This window comes from Nothoprocta perdicaria, unplaced genomic scaffold (genome assembly GCF_003342845.1).
Source record: "Nothoprocta perdicaria isolate Ctin4 unplaced genomic scaffold, notPer1 scaffold_147, whole genome shotgun sequence".
Classification (NCBI taxonomy): Eukaryota; Metazoa; Chordata; class Aves; order Tinamiformes; family Tinamidae; genus Nothoprocta; species Nothoprocta perdicaria.
The window spans coordinates 1,618,430-1,625,016 of record NW_020454616.1 but is presented as its reverse complement, the minus strand read 5'-3'; the positions used below and the strand labels follow the sequence as shown (position 1 = coordinate 1,625,016).

The following is a 6,587-nucleotide window of genomic DNA, read 5'->3' as shown; positions in this document are numbered from 1 at the left end:
AAAAAAAAAAAAAAAAAAAAAAAAAAGCAGTTCCCAAATGGCTACTTTTGCCCAGTTAAAAAAAGGGGGAAAAATAATAAAAGAGAGAAAAAATAAAGCAGAAAATTGAAAATGGATATGAGAGGGCTCTTTGTAAACTAAACCTGCTTTCTCTGTTGCTAACAGAGTCCTTTTTTAATCCTTTAGAAACAAGGCTGAGGTTTGGAGGGTTTTTTTCCACCTGGCTGAGAGGGCTGGGGAAGAGGCTTTGAATTTCTGGTCTAGTTTAATGGCTGATCTATAAGTCATTGACGTTAATACTAATCCATCTCCTGTCGAGTTAGTGCAAATTTATTCTCCTCTCAGCTCTTAAAACCATGACACTGCTAAACTGCTCAGAACAAAATCAGAAAATCTGCCTCTTTTGCACTGTAGATGTCTCTTCCACGTGCCAAATGTGAACATTAGTTTCTACCAATGAAAGCCAAATAAAATTAAAAAAAAAAAAAAAGAAAAACCTATATTTGGTAACTACATGGGTTAGATGGGCTTTCCTAATCTGTGTGAGGTCAATCCAAGGGATGTTTACATACTGTAGATAACCTACTTGAACAAATGCAGTATTATAGACCAATAAATGGATGTAAGAAAATTACATGTAAAAGTTTTGTATATTTGTTAATTTTGGTAATAAATATGATGTACTGTATACAGTACAGTACCTTAGCACCTCTTTTAATAAAAGTTAAATGGAAGGGAATGTCTGATGACAATTTATTGACCACTATGCATGGAAGAGTTAGTGCTTATCTGTGGCTTTATTGCCATCTGCCTTGGGCATCAGAAGAAGTGGTTGATCAGCACTACACCAAGGGACAAGTCTTCAGTCTGCAGATTCAAGCAGATTTTCTGCTTCTTTAATCTGTGCCCATTTGGACACTATCCTTAGCAGTGAATCAGTCCGTGCACACTCTACCAGAATAGGGTTACTTCGGTGTTCCAAACATGTTGAAGTAAAAAAAAAAGAAGTTTTGATCAATCTTTGAAACATTGCAGCTGGGACATTCAGAAGTTTGGAAACCAGTTACACAGCACTTGCAGAACCTTGTGTCTTCAAAAACATGATAGCATATAAGCTGCAATGTCCATTTGTGGTCATTTTTAAACTTCAAGAAACTTCTTGTGTCATTTGCATGTGTACAACGAGGAGGTGCCAAGGAAATTACATTAACACAAGCTTCACTGAAGATGGGGAAAAACTGCTGAAAGCTAGCTGCAATGCAGGTTTGCTTCTAGCTAAAAACTGCACCTAAAACTGCCCTAAGCCCATGTGCAGACAAAAGCACCCAGGTACCACACTTGCTCCATGTGCCTCTTGTGTTCGTTTCTGTTGCAGAAACGCACACACCTCTGCCTGTACTTTGCCTAATCTCAGACTGCATAAGCTGAAGATAAGAGCCTTGCTTCCAGCGACTCATGCAAAATCAGGCAATTTTGCAGAGGCAAGGAGCCAGCAAGGAAAAGAGTTTTGGTGACTTCTCAAAGATTTGCTCATCAGCTGTGATGCAAATCTGAACTTTAACGAATGTACATTCCACGGGTTCTGCTTATTACTTGAGCTGGAGCTCTACACCACCAGAGAAGCTGCTGAAAAATATATGAGGCAAAAAAAAAAAATGTTTGGGTGTGTTATGGCAATTTTGTATAAGTTTCTTTCCTTGGTAGTGGGGACAGTATGCTGGGGGCAAGCATATTCCTGGTGCAAAGTGGGAGAGGGGGGCTCCTAGCCTGCCTTCCCCCCACAAGCTCATATGCCAGAAGCCAATAATGTAGCAGCAGAAAGCAGCAGCCTCTTTCCCAGCCTTCCCTTTGGCACTGGAAACTGGGCAGTGAACCTGGGCAAAGCAGGTCTGCTACATTGGCCATACAGGTTTCAGGGGCCACAGTGCTGGGATGGAACCACATGGGATGCTAGAGGTGCTCTGCTGAAGCTGGAGGCAGGGGCTGCTAGATAAAATAAAGCCCTAGTATCCCTCCTCTCCTTACCCCTAAGCCTGCTTGCATAGAACTGATTTTAACAACATATGTCAGGATGTTTACCTTGCTGGGGGATAATGCAGAATCTGGAGCAGCTTCAAATACACCAATGGATTCAAGAATTCAGATACTTTAAAATCTTTAAGGGGATGTTGTTGTTCTTGTCTGCCTTTGCATATTTGAATAGTGGAAATAAACTTCCCAGGCAAGACTCTCCCTCATGGCTATAATGCTTGGCCTCCCCTGCTCTTGCTAGAGAATTAGGACAGACTCTGCTGTGGATATTAAGTTTCCATGGGTTCAAAAAGTTACTAGAAAAGTTTATAGAAGGAAAATCCATCAGGAGCCATTAAATTCCTCAGGGTCTCAGGGTATCTCTGAGCTGAAATTCCTGGAATAATAAAAAAATATCATTGCAAGTTTGTCTCAGTCCTTATATTCTTTTGTAAGCATCTCTTACTGGCCCCTGTATGGATTCGGGTACTGAGTTTGCAAGGAGTTTCAGGGAGATCTGTTTGCATGATAAGGTAACAGTTTTGTTACTCTAAATGCATACTGTGTATTCATTTTAATTGGGAAATTTGTGACAGAGAAATGAGGTGGAGAGATCTTTGCTCCAAGCAGTTACATGCATCCTAATGAAGCACTTGGTCCCAACCTGCGTTCCTGCAGGGACAAGACATTCCTGATAAGGTACATATGCATTTGGGAGACTAGCAGAATGTGTCCATATAGACATATGTTTATGAACACTACTGAGAGATATGTGATCTTCTTCAAATCCTGACAGCACAGAATATTATCTCTCCTTGCCATACAAGCCCACAATGCGTATAGATGTTTCTCTCCCTTTCTAGAGCTACATTCAGCTATTTGCAGGCCTTCACTGACTGTCTTTTCAGTCACATTTTACAGTAACAAGAAGTCTGTGGATAATTCTTCATTTCCAGATGCCAAAATGACTTACTTCTCCCATCATACAGCAGAGTGGGAGGAAGGTGAATGGGGATGCAATCCAGCATCACGTATGCCTTGCAGAAGACATTTACTACTGAGGAGGAGTGGTAGAAATAGCTGCTCAGAGGTCTGGTTTTGCCTCACAGAAGTCCTTGGCAGTGGCTTTAGGCTGGAGAGGCTGAGGAATGACTGAGACCATCTTCCTAGGTTGTGTGTCACACCATGAGGAAGTGCTAATGGCACTTGTGTTACATGCTTGGTCTCACACATAAGGAGCCTACAGGGTACACTGGGCCCCGACCTGACTTCCTAAGCTGCATGTCAGTTAGGCTGCATCATTATCCCCTTGTTTTGCCTAAACATGTGAGTACAGTCAATATTTCCACAGCTTGACGCTGTGACACTTACCAGATGGTGTTTTGTAGACATTTGGCACCCTGATTTTTTTTTCTTCTATGAAACAGGTGACATAATGTAGTGTTTGCAGAGTGTAAAATCTCTACGCATACAACCAAAGCTTGCATCTCATATGCCCACAGACAAATCTAAAGGGCTGTCAGCTTTTACCAGCGAGATACAGAAAGGATTCATTTATGGAGCAGGGATCACTGAGCCTGGCCTCTGGGCTGAGGGTTTTCTCCATTCTTCTGCTTTGAGGCAGTCCTGCATGGGGTCTGCACTCTACCTGCTGCTGTGGTGCCAGAGGACAAGGACAGATTCGATCTCCCATAACCAGCACCCTGGCCACCTCCTGCTTGAAGACAGGCCTAAGTGCATAAAGTTTGTATCACTCTTGGTATAATTTTGTTTCTTTGGTCTTGATGACATTTTTTCCACATCTGGAAAAAAAAAAAAAGGAGAAAAGGAAATTGCTGTCTGGGAACCATTGCTTAGTGTCAGCTGTGGCTAAAAACAAATCATTCAGGGGAATAAATAACAGGTGTGAGCCATTTTACTAATTCTAGCCACCTAAAAGTTGAGCATATGGCCTGAGCGATCCATCTAAGCTTTCTTTCTAACCAGCAGAGCTAGACAAATAATGATTCATTCTCTCCATCTTGAACATCCTTACAAAACAGTGGCATGCCCTCAGAAGACATTTTTCTCTCAGTAAATGGTCTGTCATGTGTGGATTTATACTTGCAGTTCAGAGCGTGGCACCAGGCATGGCATTTTCAAGCTCTCTGCTCTACGTTAGGTTTGATAAGTTACCATGGGTGAACACTTCATCTGATGTTTTCCTCTTTTTTTTTCATCCTCCCACTCTTCTGTGCCTATTCTATGTGGACTGCATGACTTTCCATCTCTTATGCTGCATTGATCATCACATCTAAGCACTGAGCAGAAACTGTCTTTAAGCTGTCTGTCAAGATCCCAGATCTTTTCCAGGAAAATTCAGAACCCAGGTATGCACAAAAAAAGTTCACTAAATCCACAAGGTGCAGATCCCAGAGGTCTGTCAACCATATGCACCACATAATACCTGCGGTGGCTGTGAAAAAAGGGAAAGAAGCATTTAAGGGAGGTACAAGTAACGTCCAAGAGGCTTCAGATAAGTGCTGACCTGAACAAATGCAAAGTTGAGGAGATTCAGTTGCTTCTGGCTTCACGTTGCCATAAGTTTATTGCTGACATGCTGTTAGACTTTATCATTTTGGTTTCTGCTAGCTTTGCTACCAAACCCAGGAGAGGTTGCTGCCCTCAAGAGAGATGGCTAGACCAGTAATAAGCAAGTAACACGTGAGGCACTCTATAGAGTTGTAAACTAAATACATTGCTGCTTTTTTCCTGCTCTGGTCCATCAGGAGGTGGGGCAGTCCACTGTACACTGCTGAAAAAGGTAGTCCTTCATGCATTCACTCCACTTGCAGCTGGAAGCAAGGCAAGCAGCAGGTCTGACCAAGACATCCTAATTTATGCCTGCTGAGACTTGCAACATTCAGAGGAGGAGGAGCTATTTTTCGCTCTGTGGAGCTCAGTCTCCCTCAGGGCAATGCACATGCCATTGGAGTGCTCCATCCAAGAGAGCCACCATTACCAAACATCTGTATCACCTAAGGGATTCATTCTCATGCACAGAGGTCAGGCGTGAATTGCCTTTCATTTGGACTGCAATACAGTAATCATCTGGACCAATGCATTCTCTGTAAACACACAAAGGGAAATTAAGCAGGACAGCAAAGAATCTGGGGTGGAGACTGAGCTAAGAACCAAGGAAAGCAGTAAAAATTGGAGAGTTTCCCTGCTGAACCAAGACTTTAAAGGCAAATTCTCACTTTTGTTTTCTTATATCAACCCTCTGAATTCCTAGCCCCACTGAAATGCAAGAACATTATACTTTTTAACTCACTCATGGCAAGAGCAGGCCACCTGCACGCACTGTCTCTGAGCAAGAAAAGCAGTGTGATGCTTGCAGTCTTTTTCCCAAGAGTCACTAAATTAATATGGTGGAGGAGGTGGAAGAGAGTCACTTTACAATGACTTATTTAAAAAATCATATTGTGGTTGTTTTTTTTTCCAAGAGCTAGTGCAAAAGCAAATACATTGTCAGAATGCCATTTGCAGACTTCTTTTGTCATTAGGCCCACCATTAAGAAATGGGCCTCTCGGGGAATATGGATTTTCAAAATAGATTCTTAATAGCTATAGGCCAGTCTCACAATGACTGATCATGTAATTTTTTCTGAAAGGTGCATAAGCTAAAACATTTAATAGTAGAGGCAGAAGTGCTTGTCATGCCATATGAAAAAATAATAATAATAATAATGACAATGTCTGCCTCTAGTGAGGTTCAGCTTTTGTTCCAGTTTTGTGGTTAGGGTGAGAGTCGAGTATGTTGCATACTGTGATTTAGGAACAATCCACCAGAGGAAGATCATACTGTATTTTTACTTACCTGTATTGGCAGGATGAAAACTCAGAAATTAGAAGCCTTTAACTAGGACTTCAGCTTCCTGAGTCCCATGATGAATGTAAGACAGGAGATTTCACCAAATACATGGAAAAAAAAAAACATATACAGTTTGAAAATGTCATTCAGATGCATACTGTGCTGCTTGGAGTGTGCAGAGGGTCTGGAGCTCCACTGGGGCTCCACTGGCACCAGTAAGAGCCCCTTCTTAGGTGGGAAAGTGTTTCAGAAGAGTCCTGTCTCCCTTGAAACCAGTAATGAAGATATCCGATGGCCAAAGAAATGTGTCCTCCCTCTTGCTCCCACTCTGCTGCCACAGAGTTTACAGGTATAGAAGACCTCCTTTCCTGTCTTGCTACGTCTTTATGATGGGATGAGAATTCACTGTCATGATCACCTCAAATAGTGTCAGATACATTTCTGGTCCCTGATGCTTTAATTGGCCCAGATTGTCCTAATTTGGTTCTTGCCCCCATCGGTTACGAGGGAGCTGAAGTACAGGATCATCAATCTCCTTCCTTATGTTTTGTGGGCATTTTCCCCTGGGCAGCGTGGGGTGCAATTCACAAAAACAGAATTTCTGCAGCCTCATAACCCTCATGTTGACTTCCTGACAGATAGCCATGCACCTGCAGCAAAAGTGTTTCAGAGCCTGGAAAAGGGTTTTTTTTTCTCCCAGACAGCAGGGCTAACACAGGGCTAA

General features: G+C 42.3%; 1 long non-coding RNA gene across 1 annotated transcript in view; it reads right to left on the bottom strand.

Annotated features, from left to right (window-relative positions):
- LOC112943399 overlaps positions 1–6,587 on the bottom strand; it is a 35,751-nt gene that overhangs the window by 11,740 nt on the left and 17,424 nt on the right. The window lies entirely within an intron of this gene.